Consider the following 22,625-nt stretch of genomic DNA (forward strand, 5'->3'; position numbering starts at 1 on the left):
CTGAGCTTCCTCTCACTCCTGAGCTTTCTCTCACTCCTGAGCTTCCTCTCACTCCTGAGCTTTCTCTCACTCCCGAGCTTCCTCTCACTCCTGAGCTTCCTCTCACTCCTGAGCTTTCTCTCACTCCTGAGCTTTCTCTCACTCCTGAGCTTTCTCTCACTCCTGAGCTTTCTCTCACTCCCGAGCTTCCCCTCAGTCCCGATCTGCTCCTCAGTCCAGTGGGTTTCTGGGTGAGGACTACTAGGCCATGGTCGGCGGAGAGGGTGGACTATCCAGGGACGAAGGGAGAGGGGATTAAGACGTTGACTGAGTGGGGTCCTCGTCCCGCGCCGGAACCGCCACCATGGACAGACGCCCACCCGGACCCTCCCTATTGTTTTGAGGTGCGTTCAGGAGTCCGCACCTTAGGGGGGGGGGGGTTCTGTCACGCCCTGGTCAAAGTATTTTGTGTTTATCTTTATTATTTGTTCAGGCCAGGGTGTGACATGGGGTTATTGTATTGTCCTATTGGGGTTTTTGTAGGCATTGGGATTTGTGGTTGATTAGGGGTGTGTCTTGTATAGGCTTGGCTGCCTGAGGCGGTTCTCAATCTGAGTCAGGTGATTCTCGTTGTCTCGGATTGGGAACCGTATTTAGGTAGCCTGAGTTTCACTTTGTATTTCGTGGGTGATTGTCCATTCTGTCCTATGTGTACTCTCTGTTAGTTTGCAAAAGTATAGGCTGTTTTCGGTTTTCGTTTATTGTTTTGTAGTGTTCGTGTTTAGTCGTGTTTACGTTTGTTTAAATAAACATGGATCGCAATCGACACGCTGCAGTTTGGTCCGACTCTCCTTCATCACAACTAGAAAGCCGTAACAGTGGTAGTGACTGGTTACAGTTATAGTGGTGGGAGTGACTGGTTATAGTAGTAGTAGTGACTGGTTATAGTAGTGGTAGTGACTGGTTATAGTAGTGGTAGTGAGTGGTTATAGTTATAGTAGTGGTAGTGACTGGTTATAGTAGTGGTAGTGACTGGTTATAGTAGTGGTAGTGACTGGTTATAGTAGTGGTAGTGGTAGTGACTGGTTATAGTAGTGGTAGTGACTGGTTATAGTAGTGGTAGTGACTGGTTATAGTAGTGGTAGTGACTGGTTATAGTAGTGGTAGTGACTGGTTATAGTTATAGTAGTGGTAGTGACTGGTTAAAGTAGTGGTAGTGACTGGTTATAGTTATAGTAGTGTTGTGACTGGTTATAGTAGTGGTAGTGACTGGTTATATTTATAGTAGTGGTAGTGACTGGTAATAGTAGTGGTAGTGACTGGTAATAGTAGTGGTAGTGACTGGTAATAGTTATAGTAGTGGTAGTGACTGGTTATAGTTATAGTAGTGGTAGTGACTGGTTATAGTAGTGGTAGTGACTGGTTATAGTAGTGGTAGTGACTGGTTATAGTAGTGGTAGTGACTGGTTATAGTAGTGGTAGTGACTGGTTATAGTTATAGTAGTGGTAGTGACTGGTTATAGTAGTGGTAGTGACTGGTTATATTTATAGTAGTGGTAGTGACTGGTTATAGTTATAGTAGTGGTAGTGACTGGTTAAAGTAGTGGTAGTGACTGGTTAAAGTAGTGGTAGTGACTGGTTATAGTAGTGGTAGTGACTGGTTATAGTTATAGTAGTGGTAGTGACTGGTTATAGTAGTGGTAGTGACTGGTTATATTTATAGTAGTGGTAGTGACTGGTAATAGTAGTGGTAGTGACTGGTTATAGTAGCGGTAGTGACTGGTTATAGTTATAGTAGTGGTAGTGACTGGTTATAGTTATAGTAGTGGTAGTGACTGGTTATAGTAGTGGTAGTGACTGGTTATAGTAGTGGTAGTGACTGGTTATAGTAGTGGTAGTGACTGGTTATAGTTATAGTAGTGGTAGTGACTGGTTAAAGTAGTGGTAGTGACTGGTTATAGTTATAGTAGTGGTAGTGACTGGTTATAGTAGTGGTAGTGACTGGTTATAGTAGTGGTAGTGACTGGTTATAGTAGTGGTAGTGACCGGTTATAGTAGTGGTAGTGACTGGTTATAGTTATAGTGGTGGGAGTGACTGGTTGTAGTTATAGTAATGGTAGTGACTGGTTAAAGTAGTGGTAGTGACTGGTTATAGTAGTGGTAGTGACTGGTTATAGTAGTGGTAGTGACTGGTTATGGTAGTGGTAGTGACTGGTTATAGTTATAGTTGTGGTAGTGTCTACAGTAGTAGTGGTAGTGACTGGTTATAGTAGTGGTAGTGACTGGTTATAGTAGTGGTAGTGACTGGTTATAGTGGTGGGAGTGACTGGTTATGGTAGTGGTAGTGTCTTGTTATAGTTATAGTGGTGGTAGTGACTGGTTATGCTAGTGGTAGTGACTGGTTATGGTAGTGGTAGTGACTGGTTAGGGTAGTGGTAGTGACTGGTTACAGTTATAGTGGTGGGATTGACTGGTTATAGTAGTGGTAGTGACTGGTTATAGTTATAGTGGTGGGAGTGACTGGTTATAGTTATAGTAGTGGTAGTGACTGGTTACATTTATAGTAGTGGTAGTGACTGGTTACATTTATAGTAACCTGTAGTTCGGAAAGCTCTCGCCAGTTCGAACAACGCGACTCTAACCAGAGCATAACGGACCTATTTATTTTTCATCCCCGGATTCATCCCCGGATTCCCACCGCAAACGGAACATTTTTCAGCTGGATTTTTTTAGCTGGATCTTCACAACTAGCTATCTAGCTAAACCGCAACCCCGGATGATTACCCCTGGCTAGCGTTTCCACCCACTTAGCTTGAAGCTAGCCTGGCCTGCGCTACCACCGTAGCATACTCCTGAGCTACAATACCCGGGCCCACGACCGGTCTATCGATGTCACCGCATGAAGAGGAATAAACAGACTCACCCCATCGCGACGTCCCCCAAAGGCTAACTCTCTAGCCCTCGCTATCTCCCTGCTTGCTAATTCGGCCTGCTAACTGCTAGCTTGTCCAGCTCCGGTCCGCTAACTGCTACCTTGTCTTGCCCGGGCCTACAAACTGTTAGCTTGTTAGCACAGGCCTGCTAACCGCCTGAATTTCCGCGTCCCAAACGCTCACCGGACCCATATTTACTTTCTATCTCTTTTGACTTTTAATTTGTTTATACCTTCCGGAAACCTGCCTCACCCAATGTGATACGGAATCGCTTTTAAATTTTGTAATTTTTAGAACACACTCAAGAACCTCCAGAAGCTAACCAGCTATCTAGCTACAAGCTATTTAGTCATTGTTAGTTTTTTTTAACCTGGATAACACTCGCCAGTCCAGCTTCCCTGCCCCATCCACCGCTGCCCCCTGGACACTGATCTCTTGGCTACATAGCTGAAGCACGCTGGACTGTCCATTAATCACGGTACCCCATTCTGCTTGTTTGTTTTATCTGTTGGCCCCGTTGCCTAGTCTACGCCATTTTACCTGCTGTTGTTGTGCTAGCTGATTAGCTGTTGTCTCACCTACTGTTTTAGCTAGCTTTCCCAATTCAACACCTGTGATTACTGTATGCCTCGCTGTATGTCTCTCTCAAATGTCAATATGCCTTGTATACTGTTGTTCAGGTTAGTTATCATTGTTTTAGTTCACAATGGAGCCCCTAGTTCCACTCTTCATACCCCTGATAACTCCTTTGTCCCACCTCCCACACATGCGGTGACCTCACCCATTACTACCAGCATGTCCAGAGATACAACCTCTCTCATCATCACCCAGTGCCTGGGCTTACCTCCGCTGTACCCGCACCCCACCATACCCCTGTCTGCGCATTATGCCCTGAATATATTCTACCATGCCCAGAAACCTGCTCCTCCTATTCTCTGTCCCCAACGCTCTAGGCGACCAGTTTTGATAGCCTTTAGCCGCACCCTCATACTACTCCTTCTCTGTTCCGCGGGTGATGTGGAGGTAAACCCAGGCCCTGCATGTCCCCAGGCACCCTCATTTGTTGACTTCTGTGATCGAAAAAGCCTTGGTTTCATGCATGTCAACATCAGAAGCCTCCTCCCTAAGTTTGTCTTACTCACTGCTTTAGCACACTCTGCTAACCCTGATGTCCTTGCTGTGTCTGAATCCTGGCTCAGGAAGGCCACCAAAAATTCAGAGATCTCCATACCCAACTATAACATCTTCCGTCAAGATAGAACTGCCAAAGGGGGAGGAGTTAGCCTGCAAAGTAATGTCATACTTTCCAGGTCCATACCCAAACAGTTCGAACTACTAATTTTGAAAATTACTCTCTCCAGAAATAAGTCTCTCACGGTTGCCGCCTGCTACCGACCCCCCTCAGCTCCCAGCTGTGCCCTGGACACCATTTGTGAATTGATCGCCCCCCATCTAGCTTCAGAATTTGTTCTGTTAGATAAGCATGCTCCGTTCAAAAAATGCAGAACTAAGAACAGATACAGCCCTTGGTTCACCCCAGACCTGACTGCCCTCGACCAGCACAAAAACATCCTGTGGCGGACTGCAATAGCATCGAATAGTCCCCGTGATATGCAACTGTTCAGGGAAGTCCGGAACCAATACACGCAGTCAGTCAGGAAAGCTAAGGCCAGCTTCTTCAGGCAGAAGTTTGCATCCTGTAGCTCCAACTCCAAAAAGTTCTGGGACACTGTGAAGTCCATGGAGAACAAGAGCACCTCCTCCCAGCTGCCCACTGCACTGAGGCTAGGTAACACGGTCACCACTGATAAATCCATGATTATCGAAAACTTCAATAAGCATTTCTCAACGGCTGGCCATGCCTTCCGCCTGGCTACTTCAACCTCGGCCAACAGCTCCGCCCCCCCCCGCAGCTCCTCGCCCAAGCCTCTCCAGGTTCTCCTTTACCCAAATCCAGATAGCAGATGTTCTGAAAGAGCTGCAAAACCTGGACCCGTACAAATCAGCTGGGCTTGACAATCTGGACCCTCTATTTCTGAAACTATCTGCCACCATTGTCGCAACCCCTATTACCAGCCTGTTCAACCTCTCTTTCATCTCGTCTGAGATCCCCAAGGATTGGAAAGCTGCCGCAGTCATCCCCCTCTTCAAAGGGGGAGACACCCTGGACCCAAACTGTTACAGACCTATATCCATCCAGCCCTGCCTATCTAAGGTCTTCGAAAGCCAAGTCAACAAACAGGTCACTGACCATCTCGAATCCCACCGTACCTTCTCCGCTGTGCAATCTGGTTTCCGAGCCGGTCACGGGTGCACCTCAGCCACACACAAGGTACTAAACGATATCATAACCGCCATCGATAAAAGACAGTACTGTGCAGCCGTCTTCATCGACCTTGCCAAGGCTTTCGACTCTGTCAATCACCATATTCTTATCGGCAGACTCAGTAGCCTCGGTTTTTCGGATGACTGCCTTGCCTGGTTCACCAATTACTTTGCAGACAGAGTTCAGCGTGTCAAATCGGAGGGCATGCTGTCCGGTCCTCTGGCAGTCTCTATGGGGGTGCCACAGGGTTCAATTCTCGGGCCGACTCTTTTCTCTGTGTATATCAATGATGTTGCTCTTGCTGCGGGCGATTCCCTGATCCACCTCTACGCAGACGACACCATTCTATATACTTTCGGCCCGTCTTTGGACACTGTGCTATCTAACCTCCAAACAAGCTTCAATGCCATACAACACTCCTTCCGTGGCCTCCAACTGCTCTTAAACGCTAGTAAAACCAAATGCATGCTTTTCAACCGGTCGCTGCCTGCACCTGCATGCCCGACTAGCATCACCACCCTGGATGGTTCCGACCTAGAATATGTGGACGTCTATAAGTACCTAGGTGTCTGGCTAGACTGCAAACTCTCCTTCCAGACTCATATCAAACATCTCCAATCGAAAATCAAATCAAGAGTCGGCTTTCTATTCCGCAACAAAGCCTCCTTCACTCACGCCGCCAAGCTTACCCTAGTAAAACTGACTATCCTACCGATCCTCGACTTCGGCGATGTCATCTACAAAATGGCTTCCAACACTCTACTCAGCAAACTGGATGCAGTCTATCACAGTGCCATCCGTTTTGTCACTAAAGCACCTTATACCACCCACCACTGCGACTTGTATGCTCTAGTCGGCTGGCCCTCGCTACATATTCGTCGCCAGACCCACTGGCTCCAGGTCATCTACAAGTCCATGCTAGGTAAAGCTCCGCCTTATCTCACTGGTCACGATGGCAACACCCATCCGTAGCACGCGCTCCAGCAGGTGTATCTCACTGATCATCCCTAAAGCCAACACCTCATTTGGCCGCCTTTCGTTCCAGGACTCTGCTGCCTGTGACTGGAACGAATTGCAAAAATCGCTGAAGTTGGAGACTTTTATCTCCCTCACCAACTTCAAACATCAGCTATCTGAGCAGCTAACCGATCGCTGCAGCTGTACATAGTCTATTGGTAAATAGCCCACCCTTTTCACCTACCTCATCCCCATACTGTTTTTATTTATTTACTTTTCTGCTCTTCTGCACACCAATATCTCTACCTGTACATGACCATCTGATCATTTATCACTCCAGTGTTAATCTGCAAAATTGTAATTATTTGCCTACCTCCTCATGCCTTTTGCACACATTGGATATAGACCCCCCCTTTGTTTTCTACTGTGTTATTGACTTGTTAATTGTTTACTCCATGTGTAACTCTTTGTTGTATGCTCACACTGCTATACTTTATCTTGGCCAGGTCGCAGTTGCAAATGAGAACTTGTTCTCAACTAGCCTACCTGGTTAAATAAAGGTGAAATAAAAAAAATAAAAAAATAGTAGTGGTAGTGACTGGTTATATTTATAGTAGTGGTAGTGACTGGTTATAGTAGTGGTAGTGACTGGTTATAGTAGTGGTAGTGACTGGTTATAGTAGTGGTAGTGACTGGTTATGGTAGTGGTAGTGACTGGTTACAGTTATAGTGGTGGGAGTGACTGGTTATAGTAGTGGTAGTGACTGGTTATAGTTATAGTGGTGGGAGTGACTGTTTATAGTTATAGTAGTGGTAGTGACTGGTTACATTTATAGTAGTGGTAGTGACTGGTTATAGTTATAGTGGTGGGAGTGACTGGTTACATTTATAGTAGTGGTAGTGACTGGTTACATTTATAGTAGTGGTAGTGACTGGTTATATTTATAGTAGTGGTAGTGACTGGTTATAGTAGTGGTAGTGACTGGTTATAGTAGTGGTAGTGACTGGTTATAGTAGTGGTAGTGACTGGTTATGGTAGTGGTAGTGACTGGTTACAGTTATAGTGGTGGGAGTGACTGGTTATAGTAGTGGTAGTGACTGGTTATAGTTATAGTGGTGGGAGTGACTGGTTATAGTAGTGGTAGTGACTGGTTATATTTATAGTAGTGGTAGTGACTGGTTACATTTATAGTAGGGGTAGTGACTCGTTATAGTAGTGGTAGTGACTGGTTATAGTAGTGGGAGTGACTGGTTATAGTAGTGGTAGTGACTGGTTATAGTTATAGCGGTGGGAGTGACTGGTTAAAGTAATGGTAGTGACTGGTTATAGTAGTGGTAGTGACTGGTTATAGTAGTAGTAGTGACTGGTTATAGTAGTGGTAGTGACTGGTTATAGTAGTGGTAGTGACTGGTTATAGTATTAGTAGTGACTGGTTATAGTAGTGGTAGTGACTGGTTATAGTAGTGGTAGTGACTGGTTACAGTTATAGTGGTGGGATTGACTGGTTATAGTAATGGTAGTGACTGGTTATAGTTATAGTGGTGGGAGTGACTGGTTATAGTAGTGGTAGTGACTGGTTATAGTAGTGGTAGTGATTGGTTATAGTAGTGGTAGTGACTGGTTATAGTAGTGGTAGTGACTGGTTATAGTAGTGGTAGTGACTGGTTATAGTAGTGGTAGTGTCTACAGTAGTAGTGGTAGTGACTGGTTATAGTAGTGGTAGTGTCTACAGTAGTAGTGGTAATGACTGGTTATAGTAATAGTAGTGAGTGGTTATTGTAGTGGTAGTGTCTGCTTATAGTTATAGTAATGGTAGTGACTGGTTATAGTTATAGTAATGGCAGTGACTGGTTATTGTTCAGGTAGTGGTAGTGACTGGTTATAGTTATAGTAGTGGTATTGACTGGTTATAGTTTATAGTTATAGTAGTTGTAGTGACCGGTTATAGTTATAGTAGTGTTAGTGTCTACAGTAGTAATGGTAGTGACTGGTTATAGTAATGGTAGTGACTGGTTATAGTTATATTAGGTAGTTTCTACAGTAGTAATGGTATTGACTGGTTATAGTTATAGTAGTGGCTGTGACTGGTTATAGTCGTGGTAGTGGCTGGTTATAGTTATAGTAGGGTTTTGACTGGTTACAGTTATAGTAGATGTAGTGACTTGTTATAGTTATAGTAGTGGTAGTGTCTACAGTAGTAATGGTAGTGACTGGTTATAGTTATAGTAGTGGAAGGGACTGGTTATAGTTATAGTAGTGGGAGTGACTGGTTATAGTTGTAGTAGTGGTAGTGACTGGTTATTGTTATAGTAGTGGTAGTGACTGCTTATAGTAGTGGTAGTGACTGGTTATTGTTATAGTAGTGGTAGTGACTGGTTATAGTAGTGACTACAGTAGTAGTGGTAGTGACTGGTTATTGTTATAGTAGTGGTAGTGACTGGTTATAGTAGTGGTAGTGACTGGTTATTGTTATTGTAGTGGTAGTGACTGGTTATGGTAGTGGTAGTGACTGGTTACAGTTATAGTGGTGGGATTGACTGGTTATAGTAGTGGTAGTGACTGGTTATAGTTATAGCGGTGGGAGTGACTGGTTATAGTTATAGTAGTGGTAGTGACTGGTTATAGTTGTAGTAGTGGTAGTGACTGGTTATTGTTATAGTAGTGGTAGTGACTGGTTATAGTAGTGGTAGTGACTGGTTATTGTTATAGTAGTGGTAGTGACTGGTTATGGTAGTGGTAGTGACTGGTTACAGTTATAGTGGTGGGATTGACTGGTTATAGTAGTGGTAGTGACTGGTTATAGTTATAGTGGTGGGAGTGACTGGTTATAGTTATAGTAGTGGTAGTGACTGGTTACATTTATAGTAGTGGTAGTGACTGGTTACATTTATAGTAGTGGTAGTGACTGGTTATATTTATAGTAGTGGTAGTGACTGGTTATAGTAGTGGTAGTGACTGGTTATAGTAGTGGTAGTGACTGGTTATAGTAGTGGTAGTGACTGGTTATGGTAGTGGTAGTGACTGGTAACAGTTATAGTGGTGGGAGTGACTGGTTATAGTAGTGGTAGTGACTGGTTACAGTTATAGTGGTGGGATTGACTGGTTATAGTTATAGTGGTGGGAGTGACTGGTTATAGTTATAGTAGTGGTAGTGACTGGTTACATTTATAGTAGTGGTAGTGACTGGTTACATTTATAGTAGTGGTAGTGACTGGTTACATTTATAGTAGTTGTAGTGACTGGTTATATTTATAGTAGTGGTAGTGACTGGTTATAGTAGTGGTAGTGACTGGTTAAAATAGTGGTAGTGACTGGTTATAGTAGTGGTAGTGACTGGTTACAGTAGTGGTAGTGACGGGTTAAAGTTATAGTGGTGGGAGTGACTGGTTATAGTAGTGGTAGTGACTGGTTATAGTAATGGTAGTGACTGGTTATAGTAATGGTAGTGACTGGTTACATTTATAGTAGTGGTAGTGACTTGTTATAGTAATGGTAGTGACTGGTTATAGTAATGGTAGTGACTGGTTATAGTAGTGGTAGTGACTGGTTACATTTATAGTAGTGGTAGTGACTGGTTATAGTAATGGTAGTGACTGGTTATAGTAGTGATAGTGACTGGTTATAGTTATAGTAGTGGTAGTGACCGGTTATAGTTATAGTAGTGGTAGTGACTGGTTATAGTTATAGTAGTGTTAGTGACTGGTTAAAGTAGTGGTCGTGACTGGTTATATTTATAGTAGGGTTTAGGTAGTTTCTACAGTAGTAATGGTATTGACTGGTTATAGTTATAGTAGTGGCTGTGACTGGTTATAGTCGTGGTATTGGCTGGTTATAGTTATTGTAGGGTTTTGACTGGTTACAGTTATAGTAGATGTAGTGACTGGTTATATTTATAGTAGTGGTAGTGACTGGTTATAGTAGTGGTAGTGACTGGTTATAGTAGTGGTAGTGACTGGTTATAGTAGTGGTAGTGACTGGTTATGGTAGTGGTAGTGACTGGTTACAGTTATAGTGGTGGGAGTGACTGGTTATAGTTATAGTAGTGGTAGTGACTGGTTATAGTAGTGGTAGTGACTGGTTACAGTTATAGTGGTGGGATTGACTGGTTATAGTTATAGTGGTGGGAGTGACTGGTTATAGTTATAGTAGTGGTAGTGACTGGTTACATTTATAGTAGTGGTAGTGACTGGTTACATTTATGGTAGTTGTAGTGACTGGTTATATTTATAGTAGTGGTAGTGACTGGTTATAGTAGTGGTAGTGACTGGTTAAAATAGTGGTAGTGACTGGTTATAGTAGTGGTAGTGACTGGTTATTGTTATAGTAGTGGTAGTGACTGGTTACATTTATAGTAGTGGTAGTGACTGGTTACATTTATAGTAGTGGTAGTGACTGGTTACATTTATAGTAGTGGTAGTGACTGGTTATAGTAATGGTAGTGACTGGTTATAGTAATGGTAGTGACTGGTTATAGTAGTGGTAGTGACTGGTTACATTTATAGTAGTGGTAGTGACTGGTTATAGTAATGGTAGTGACTGGTTATAGTAGTGATAGTGACTGGTTATAGTTATAGTAGTGGTAGTGACTGGTTATAGTTATAGTAGTGGTAGTGACTGGTTAAAGTAGTGGTCGTGACTGGTTATATTTATAGTAGGGTTTAGGTAGTTTCTACAGTAGTAATGGTATTGACTGGTTATAGTTATAGTAGGGTTTTGACTGGTTACAGTTATAGTAGATGTAGTGACTTGTTATAGTTATAGTAGTGGTAGTGTCTACAGTAGTAATGGTAGTGACTGGTTATAGTTATAGTAGTGGAAGGGACTGGTTATAGTTATAGTAGTGGGAGGGACTGGTTATAGTTGTAGTAGTGGTAGTGACTGGTTATTGTTATAGTAGTGGTAGTGACTGCTTATAGTAGTGGTAGTGACTGGTTATTGTTATAGTAGTGGTAGTGACTGGTTATGGTAGTGGTATTGACTGGTTACAGTTATAGTGGTGGGATTGACTGGTTATAGTAGTGGTAGTGACTGGTTATAGTTATAGTGGTGGGAGTGACTGGTTATAGTTATAGTAGTGGTAGTGACTGGTTACATTTATAGTAGTGGTAGTGACTGGTTACATTTATAGTAGTGGTAGTGACTGGTTATATTTATAGTAGTGGTAGCGACTGGTTATAGTAGTGGTAGTGACTGGTTATAGTAGTGGTAGTGACTGGTTATAGTAGTGGTAGTGACTGGTTATGGTAGTGGTAGTGACTGGTTACAGTTATAGTGGTGGGAGTGACTGGTTATAGTTATAGTAGTGGTAGTGACTGGTTATAGTAGTGGTAGTGACTGGTTACAGTTATAGTGGTGGGATTGACTGGTTATAGTAGTGGTAGTGACTGGTTATAGTTATAGTGGTGGGAGTGACTGGTTATAGTTATAGTAGTGGTAGTGACTGGTTACATTTATAGTAGTGGTAGTGACTGGTTATAGTTATAGCGGTGGGAGTGACTGGTTATAGTTATAGTAGTGGTAGTGACTGGTTATAGTTGTAGTAGTGGTAGTGACTGGTTATTGTTATAGTAGTGGTAGTGAATGGTTATTGTTATAGTAGTGGTAGTGACTGGTTATGGTAGTGGTAGTGACTGGTTACAGTTATAGTGGTGGGATTGACTGGTTATAGTAGTGGTAGTGACTGGTTATAGTTATAGTGGTGGGAGTGACTGGTTATAGTTATAGTAGTGGTAGTGACTGGTTACATTTATAGTAGTGGTAGTGACTGGTTACATTTATAGTAGTGGTAGTGACTGGTTACATTTATAGTAGTGGTAGTGACTGGTTATAGTAGTGGTAGTGACTGGTTATAGTAGTGGTAGTGACTGGTTATAGTAGTGGTAGTGACTGGTTATAGTAGTGGTAGTGACTGGTTATAGTAGTGGTAGTGACTGGTTATAGTAGTGGTAGTGACTGGTTATGGTAGTGGTAGTGACAGGTTACAGTTATAGTGGTGGGAGTGACTGGTTATAGTTATAGTAGTGGTAGTGACTGGTTATAGTAGTGGTAGTGACTGGTTACAGTTATAGTGGTGGGATTGACTGGTTATAGTTATAGTGGTGGGAGTGACTGGTTATAGTTATAGTAGTGGTAGTGACTGGTTACATTTATAGTAGTGGTAGTGACTGGTTACATTTATAGTAGTGGTAGTGACTAGTTACATTTATAGTAGTTGTAGTGACTGGTTATATTTATAGTAGTGGTAGTGACTGGTTATAGTAGTGGTAGTGACTGGTTAAAATAGTGGTAGTGACTGGTTATAGTAGTGTTAGTGACTGGTTACAGTAGTGGTAGTGACTGGTTAAAGTTATAGTGGTGGGAGTGACTGGTTATAGTAGTGGTAGTGACTGGTTATAGTAATGGTAGTGACTGGTTATAGTAATGGTAGTGACTGGTTACATTTATAGTAGTGGTAGTGACTGGTTATAGTAATGGTAGTGACTGGTTATAGTAATGGTAGTGACTGGTTATAGTAGTGGTAGTGACTGGTTACATTTATAGTAGTGGTAGTGACTGGTTATAGTAGTGATAGTGACTGGTTATAGTTATAGTAGTGGTAGTGACCGGTTATAGTTATAGTAGTGGTAGTGACTGGTTATAGTTATAGTAGTGGTAGTGACTGGTTAAAGTAGTGGTCGTGACTGGTTATATTTATAGTAGGGTTTAGGTAGTTTCTACAGTAGTAATGGTATTGACTGGTTATAGTTATAGTAGTGGCTGTTACTGGTTAGAGTCGTGGTATTGGCTGGTTATAGTTATAGTAGGGTTTTGACTGGTTACAGTTATAGTAGATGTAGTGACTTGTTATAGTTATAGTAGTGGTAGTGTCTACAGTAGTAATGGTAGTGACTGGTTATAGTTATAGTAGTGGAAGGGACTGGTTATAGTTATAGTAGTGGGAGTGACTGGTTATAGTTGTAGTAGTGGTAGTGACTGGTTATTGTTATAGTAGTGGTAGTGACTGCTTATAGTAGTGGTAGTGACTGGTTATTGTTATAGTAGTGGTAGTGACTGGTTATGGTAGTGGTAGTGACTGGTTACAGTTATAGTGGTGGGATTGACTGGTTATAGTAGTGGTAGTGACTGGTTATAGTTATAGTGGTGGGAGTGACTGGTTATAGTTATAGTAGTGGTAGTGACTGGTTACATTTATAGTAGTGGTAGTGACTGGTTACATTTATAGTAGTGGTAGTGACTGGTTATATTTATAGTAGTGGTAGTGACTGGTTATAGTAGTGGTAGTGACTGGTTATAGTAGTGGTAGTGACTGGTTATAGTAGTGGTAGTGACTGGTTATGGTAGTGGTAGTGACTGGTTACAGTTATAGTGGTGGGAGTGACTGGTTATAGTTATAGTAGTGGTAGTGACTGGTTATAGTAGTGGTAGTGACTGGTTACAGTTATAGTGGTGGGATTGACTGGTTATAGTTATAGTGGTGGGAGTGACTGGTTATAGTTATAGTAGTGGTAGTGACTGGTTACATTTATAGTAGTGGTAGTGACTGGTTATAGTTATAGCGGTGGGAGTGACTGGTTATAGTTATAGTAGTGGTAGTGACTGGTTATAGTTGTAGTAGTGGTAGTGACTGGTTATTGTTATAGTAGTGGTAGTGACTGGTTATTGTTATAGTAGTGGTAGTGACTGGTTATGGTAGTGGTAGTGACTGGTTACAGTTATAGTGGTGGGATTGACTGGTTATAGTAGTGGTAGTGACTGGTTATAGTTATAGTGGTGGGAGTGACTGGTTATAGTTATAGTAGTGGTAGTGACTGGTTACATTTATAGTAGTGGTAGTGACTGGTTACATTTATAGTAGTGGTAGTGACTGGTTATATTTATAGTAGTGGTAGTGACTGGTTATAGTAGTGGTAGTGACTGGTTATAGTAGTGGTAGTGACTGGTTATAGTAGTGGTAGTGACTGGTTATGGTAGTGGTAGTGACTGGTTACAGTTATAGTGGTGGGAGTGACTGGTTATAGTTATAGTAGTGGTAGTGACGGGTTATAGTAGTGGTAGTGACTGGTTACAGTTATAGTGGTGGGATTGACTGGTTATAGTTATAGTGGTGGGAGTGACTGGTTATAGTTATAGTAGTGGTAGTGACTGGTTACATTTATAGTAGTGGTAGTGACTGGTTATAGTTATAGCGGTGGGAGTGACTGGTTATAGTTATAGTAGTGGTAGTGACTGGTTATAGTTGTAGTAGTGGTAGTGACTGGTTATTGTTATAGTAGTGGTAGTGACTGGTTATTGTTATAGTAGTGGTAGTGACTGGTTATGGTAGTGGTAGTGACTGGTTACAGTTATAGTGGTGGGATTGACTGGTTATAGTAGTGGTAGTGACTGGTTATAGTTATAGTGGTGGGAGTGACTGGTTATAGTTATAGTAGTGGTAGTGACTGGTTACATTTATAGTAGTGGTAGTGACTGGTTACATTTATAGTAGTGGTAGTGACTGGTTACATTTATAGTAGTGGTAGTGACTGGTTACATTTATAGTAGTGGTAGTGACTGGTTATAGTAGTGGTAGTGACTGGTTATAGTAGTGGTAGTGACTGGTTATAGTAGTGGTAGTGACTGGTTATAGTAGTGGTAGTGACTGGTTATAGTAGTGGTAGTGACTGGTTATGGTAGTGGTAGTGACAGGTTACAGTTTATAGTGGTGGGAGTGACTGGTTATAGTTATAGTAGTGGTAGTGACTGGTTATAGTAGTGGTAGTGACTGGTTACAGTTATAGTGGTGGGATTGACTGGTTATAGTTATAGTGGTGGGAGTGACTGGTTATAGTTATAGTAGTGGTAGTGACTGGTTACATTTATAGTAGTGGTAGTGACTGGTTACATTTATAGTAGTGGTAGTGACTGGTTACATTTATAGTAGTTGTAGTGACTGGTTATATTTATAGTAGTGGTAGTGACTGGTTATAGTAGTGGTAGTGACTGGTTATAGTAGTGGTAGTGACTGGTTATAGTAGTGGTAGTGACTGGTTATGGTAGTGGTAGTGACTGGTAACAGTTATAGTGGTGGGAGTGACTGGTTATAGTAGTGGTAGTGACTGGTTACAGTTATAGTGGTGGGATTGACTGGTTATAGTTATAGTGGTGGGAGTGACTGGTTATAGTTATAGTAGTGGTAGTGACTGGTTACATTTATAGTAGTGGTAGTGACTGGTTACATTTATAGTAGTGGTAGTGACTGGTTACATTTATAGTAGTTGTAGTGACTGGTTATATTTATAGTAGTGGTAGTGACTGGTTATAGTAGTGGTAGTGACTGGTTAAAATAGTGGTAGTGACTGGTTATAGTAGTGGTAGTGACTGGTTACAGTAGTGGTAGTGACGGGTTAAAGTTATAGTGGTGGGAGTGACTGGTTATAGTAGTGGTAGTGACTGGTTATAGTAATGGTAGTGACTGGTTATAGTAATGGTAGTGACTGGTTACATTTATAGTAGTGGTAGTGACTTGTTATAGTAATGGTAGTGACTGGTTATAGTAATGGTAGTGACTGGTTATAGTAGTGGTAGTGACTGGTTACATTTATAGTAGTGGTAGTGACTGGTTATAGTAATGGTAGTGACTGGTTATAGTAGTGATAGTGACTGGTTATAGTTATAGTAGTGGTAGTGACCGGTTATAGTTATAGTAGTGGTAGTGACTGGTTATAGTTATAGTAGTGTTAGTGACTGGTTAAAGTAGTGGTCGTGACTGGTTATATTTATAGTAGGGTTTAGGTAGTTTCTACAGTAGTAATGGTATTGACTGGTTATAGTTATAGTAGTGGCTGTGACTGGTTATAGTCGTGGTATTGGCTGGTTATAGTTATTGTAGGGTTTTGACTGGTTACAGTTATAGTAGATGTAGTGACTGGTTATATTTATAGTAGTGGTAGTGACTGGTTATAGTAGTGGTAGTGACTGGTTATAGTAGTGGTAGTGACTGGTTATAGTAGTGGTAGTGACTGGTTATGGTAGTGGTAGTGACTGGTTACAGTTATAGTGGTGGGAGTGACTGGTTATAGTTATAGTAGTGGTAGTGACTGGTTATAGTAGTGGTAGTGACTGGTTACAGTTATAGTGGTGGGATTGACTGGTTATAGTTATAGTGGTGGGAGTGACTGGTTATAGTTATAGTAGTGGTAGTGACTGGTTACATTTATAGTAGTGGTAGTGACTGGTTACATTTATGGTAGTTGTAGTGACTGGTTATATTTATAGTAGTGGTAGTGACTGGTTATAGTAGTGGTAGTGACTGGTTAAAATAGTGGTAGTGACTGGTTATAGTAGTGGTAGTGACTGGTTATTGTTATAGTAGTGGTAGTGACTGGTTACATTTATAGTAGTGGTAGTGACTGGTTACATTTATAGTAGTGGTAGTGACTGGTTACATTTATAGTAGTGGTAGTGACTGGTTATAGTAATGGTAGTGACTGGTTATAGTAATGGTAGTGACTGGTTATAGTAGTGGTAGTGACTGGTTACATTTATAGTAGTGGTAGTGACTGGTTATAGTAATGGTAGTGACTGGTTATAGTAGTGATAGTGACTGGTTATAGTTATAGTAGTGGTAGTGACTGGTTATAGTTATAGTAGTGGTAGTGACTGGTTAAAGTAGTGGTCGTGACTGGTTATATTTATAGTAGGGTTTAGGTAGTTTCTACAGTAGTAATGGTATTGACTGGTTATAGTTATAGTAGGGTTTTGACTGGTTACAGTTATAGTAGATGTAGTGACTTGTTATAGTTATAGTAGTGGTAGTGTCTACAGTAGTAATGGTAGTGACTGGTTATAGTTATAGTAGTGGAAGGGACTGGTTATAGTTATAGTAGTGGGAGGGACTGGTTATAGTTGTAGTAGTGGTAGTGACTGGTTATTGTTATAGTAGTGGTAGTGACTGCTTATAGTAGTGGTAGTGACTGGTTATTGTTATAGTAGTGGTAGTGACTGGTTATGGTAGTGGTATTGACTGGTTACAGTTATAGTGGTGGGATTGACTGGTTATAGTAGTGGTAGTGACTGGTTATAGTTATAGTGGTGGGAGTGACTGGTTATAGTTATAGTAGTGGTAGTGACTGGTTACATTTATAGTAGTGGTAGTGACTGGTTACATTTATAGTAGTGGTAGTGACTGGTTATATTTATAGTAGTGGTAGCGACTGGTTATAGTAGTGGTAGTGACTGGTTATAGTAGTGGTAGTGACTGGTTATAGTAGTGGTAGTGACTGGTTATGGTAGTGGTAGTGACTGGTTACAGTTATAGTGGTGGGAGTGACTGGTTATAGTTATAGTAGTGGTAGTGACTGGTTATAGTAGTGGTAGTGACTGGTTACAGTTATAGTGGTGGGATTGACTGGTTATAGTAGTGGTAGTGACTGGTTATAGTTATAGTGGTGGGAGTGACTGGTTATAGTTATAGTAGTGGTAGTGACTGGTTACATTTATAGTAGTGGTAGTGACTGGTTATAGTTATAGCGGTGGGAGTGACTGGTTATAGTTATAGTAGTGGTAGTGACTGGTTATAGTTGTAGTAGTGGTAGTGACTGGTTATTGTTATAGTAGTGGTAGTGACTGGTTATTGTTATAGTAGTGGTAGTGACTGGTTATGGTAGTGGTAGTGACTGGTTACAGTTATAGTGGTGGGATTGACTGGTTATAGTAGTGGTAGTGACTGGTTATAGTTATAGTGGTGGGAGTGACTGGTTATAGTTATAGTAGTGGTAGTGACTGGTTACATTTATAGTAGTGGTAGTGACTGGTTACATTTATAGTAGTGGTAGTGACTGGTTACATTTATAGTAGTGGTAGTGACTGGTTATAGTAGTGGTAGTGACTGGTTATAGTAGTGGTAGTGACTGGTTATAGTAGTGGTAGTGACTGGTTATAGTAGTGGTAGTGACTGGTTATAGTAGTGGTAGTGACTGGTTATAGTAGTGGTAGTGACTGGTTATGGTAGTGGTAGTGACAGGTTACAGTTATAGTGGTGGGAGTGACTGGTTATAGTTATAGTAGTGGTAGTGACTGGTTATAGTAGTGGTAGTGACTGGTTACAGTTATAGTGGTGGGATTGACTGGTTATAGTTATAGTGGTGGGAGTGACTGGTTATAGTTATAGTAGTGGTAGTGACTGGTTACATTTATAGTAGTGGTAGTGACTGGTTACATTTATAGTAGTGGTAGTGACTAGTTACATTTATAGTAGTTGTAGTGACTGGTTATATTTATAGTAGTGGTAGTGACTGGTTATAGTAGTGGTAGTGACTGGTTAAAATAGTGGTAGTGACTGGTTATAGTAGTGTTAGTGACTGGTTACAGTAGTGGTAGTGACTGGTTAAAGTTATAGTGGTGGGAGTGACTGGTTATAGTAGTGGTAGTGACTGGTTATAGTAATGGTAGTGACTGGTTATAGTAATGGTAGTGACTGGTTACATTTATAGTAGTGGTAGTGACTGGTTATAGTAATGGTAGTGACTGGTTATAGTAATGGTAGTGACTGGTTATAGTAGTGGTAGTGACTGGTTACATTTATAGTAGTGGTAGTGACTGGTTATAGTAGTGATAGTGACTGGTTATAGTTATAGTAGTGGTAGTGACCGGTTATAGTTATAGTAGTGGTAGTGACTGGTTATAGTTATAGTAGTGGTAGTGACTGGTTAAAGTAGTGGTCGTGACTGGTTATATTTATAGTAGGGTTTAGGTAGTTTCTACAGTAGTAATGGTATTGACTGGTTATAGTTATAGTAGTGGCTGTTACTGGTTAGAGTCGTGGTATTGGCTGGTTATAGTTATAGTAGGGTTTTGACTGGTTACAGTTATAGTAGATGTAGTGACTTGTTATAGTTATAGTAGTGGTAGTGTCTACAGTAGTAATGGTAGTGACTGGTTATAGTTATAGTAGTGGAAGGGACTGGTTATAGTTATAGTAGTGGGAGTGACTGGTTATAGTTGTAGTAGTGGTAGTGACTGGTTATTGTTATAGTAGTGGTAGTGACTGCTTATAGTAGTGGTAGTGACTGGTTATTGTTATAGTAGTGGTAGTGACTGGTTATGGTAGTGGTAGTGACTGGTTACAGTTATAGTGGTGGGATTGACTGGTTATAGTAGTGGTAGTGACTGGTTATAGTTATAGTGGTGGGAGTGACTGGTTATAGTTATAGTAGTGGTAGTGACTGGTTACATTTATAGTAGTGGTAGTGACTGGTTACATTTATAGTAGTGGTAGTGACTGGTTATATTTATAGTAGTGGTAGTGACTGGTTATAGTAGTGGTAGTGACTGGTTATAGTAGTGGTAGTGACTGGTTATAGTAGTGGTAGTGACTGGTTATGGTAGTGGTAGTGACTGGTTACAGTTATAGTGGTGGGAGTGACTGGTTATAGTTATAGTAGTGGTAGTGACTGGTTATAGTAGTGGTAGTGACTGGTTACAGTTATAGTGGTGGGATTGACTGGTTATAGTTATAGTGGTGGGAGTGACTGGTTATAGTTATAGTAGTGGTAGTGACTGGTTACATTTATAGTAGTGGTAGTGACTGGTTATAGTTATAGCGGTGGGAGTGACTGGTTATAGTTATAGTAGTGGTAGTGACTGGTTATAGTTGTAGTAGTGGTAGTGACTGGTTATTGTTATAGTAGTGGTAGTGACTGGTTATTGTTATAGTAGTGGTAGTGACTGGTTATGGTAGTGGTAGTGACTGGTTACAGTTATAGTGGTGGGATTGACTGGTTATAGTAGTGGTAGTGACTGGTTATAGTTATAGTGGTGGGAGTGACTGGTTATAGTTATAGTAGTGGTAGTGACTGGTTACATTTATAGTAGTGGTAGTGACTGGTTACATTTATAGTAGTGGTAGTGACTGGTTATATTTATAGTAGTGGTAGTGACTGGTTATAGTAGTGGTAGTGACTGGTTATAGTAGTGGTAGTGACTGGTTATAGTAGTGGTAGTGACTGGTTATGGTAGTGGTAGTGACTGGTTACAGTTATAGTGGTGGGAGTGACTGGTTATAGTTATAGTAGTGGTAGTGACGGGTTATAGTAGTGGTAGTGACTGGTTACAGTTATAGTGGTGGGATTGACTGGTTATAGTTATAGTGGTGGGAGTGACTGGTTATAGTTATAGTAGTGGTAGTGACTGGTTACATTTATAGTAGTGGTAGTGACTGGTTATAGTTATAGCGGTGGGAGTGACTGGTTATAGTTATAGTAGTGGTAGTGACTGGTTATAGTTGTAGTAGTGGTAGTGACTGGTTATTGTTATAGTAGTGGTAGTGACTGGTTATTGTTATAGTAGTGGTAGTGACTGGTTATGGTAGTGGTAGTGACTGGTTACAGTTATAGTGGTGGGATTGACTGGTTATAGTAGTGGTAGTGACTGGTTATAGTTATAGTGGTGGGAGTGACTGGTTATAGTTATAGTAGTGGTAGTGACTGGTTACATTTATAGTAGTGGTAGTGACTGTTACATTTATAGTAGTGGTAGTGACTGGTTACATTTATAGTAGTGGTAGTGACTGGTTACATTTATAGTAGTGGTAGTGACTGGTTATAGTAGTGTAGTGACTGGTTATAGTAGTGGTAGTGACTGGTTATAGTAGTGGTAGTGACTGGTTATAGTAGTGGTAGTGACTGGTTATAGTAGTGGTAGTGACTGGTTATGTAGTGGTAGTGACAGGTTACAGTTATAGTGGTGGGAGTGACTGGTTATAGTTATAGTAGTGGTAGTGACTGGTTATAGTAGTGGTAGTGACTGGTTACAGTTATAGTGGTGGGATTGACTGGTTATAGTTATAGTGGTGGGAGTGACTGGTTATAGTTATAGTAGTGGTAGTGACTGGTTACATTTATAGTAGTGGTAGTGACTGGTTACATTTATAGTAGTGGTAGTGACTGGTTACATTTATAGTAGTTGTAGTGACTGGTTATATTTATAGTAGTGGTAGTGACTGGTTATAGTAGTGGTAGTGACTGGTTAAAATAGTGGTAGTGACTGGTTATAGTAGTGTTAGTGACTGGTTACAGTAGTGGTAGTGACTGGTTAAAGTTATAGTGGTGGGAGTGACTGGTTATAGTAGTGGTAGTGACTGGTTATAGTAATGGTAGTGACTGGTTATAGTAATGGTAGTGACTGGTTACATTTATAGTAGTGGTAGTGACTGGTTATAGTAATGGTAGTGACTGGTTATAGTAATGGTAGTGACTGGTTATAGTAGTGGTAGTGACTGGTTACATTTATAGTAGTGGTAGTGACTGGTTATAGTAGTGATAGTGACTGGTTATAGTTATAGTAGTGGTAGTGACCGGTTATAGTTATAGTAGTGGTAGTGACTGGTTATAGTTATAGTAGTGGTAGTGACTGGTTAAAGTAGTGGTCGTGACTGGTTATATTTATAGTAGGGTTTAGGTAGTTTCTACAGTAGTAATGGTATTGACTGGTTATAGTTATAGTAGTGGCTGTTACTGGTTAGAGTCGTGGTATTGGCTGGTTATAGTTATAGTAGGGTTTTGACTGGTTACAGTTATAGTAGATGTAGTGACTTGTTATAGTTATAGTAGTGGTAGTGTCTACAGTAGTAATGGTAGTGACTGGTTATAGTTATAGTAGTGGAAGGGACTGGTTATAGTTATAGTAGTGGGAGTGACTGGTTATAGTTGTAGTAGTGGTAGTGACTGGTTATTGTTATAGTAGTGGTAGTGACTGCTTATAGTAGTGGTAGTGACTGGTTATTGTTATAGTAGTGGTAGTGACTGGTTATGGTAGTGGTAGTGACTGGTTACAGTTATAGTGGTGGGATTGACTGGTTATAGTAGTGGTAGTGACTGGTTATAGTTATAGTGGTGGGAGTGACTGGTTATAGTTATAGTAGTGGTAGTGACTGGTTACATTTATAGTAGTGGTAGTGACTGGTTACATTTATAGTAGTGGTAGTGACTGGTTATATTTATAGTAGTGGTAGTGACTGGTTATAGTAGTGGTAGTGACTGGTTATAGTAGTGGTAGTGACTGGTTATAGTAGTGGTAGTGACTGGTTATGGTAGTGGTAGTGACTGGTTACAGTTATAGTGGTGGGAGTGACTGGTTATAGTTATAGTAGTGGTAGTGACTGGTTATAGTAGTGGTAGTCACTGGTTACAGTTATAGTGGTGGGATTGACTGGTTATAGTTATAGTGGTGGGAAGTGGACTGGTTATAGTTATAGTAGTGGTAGTGACTGGTTACATTTATAGTAGTGGTAGTGACTGGTTATAGTTATAGCGGTGGGAGTGACTGGTTATAGTTATAGTAGTGGTAGTGACTGGTTATAGTTGTAGTAGTGGTAGTGACTGGTTATTGTTATAGTAGTGGTAGTGACTGGTTATGTTATAGTAGTGGTAGTGACTGGTTATGGTAGTGGTAG

The sequence above is a fragment of the Oncorhynchus kisutch genome, linkage group LG15, assembly GCF_002021735.2.
Source record: "Oncorhynchus kisutch isolate 150728-3 linkage group LG15, Okis_V2, whole genome shotgun sequence".
Lineage (NCBI taxonomy): Eukaryota > Metazoa > Chordata > Actinopteri > Salmoniformes > Salmonidae > Oncorhynchus > Oncorhynchus kisutch.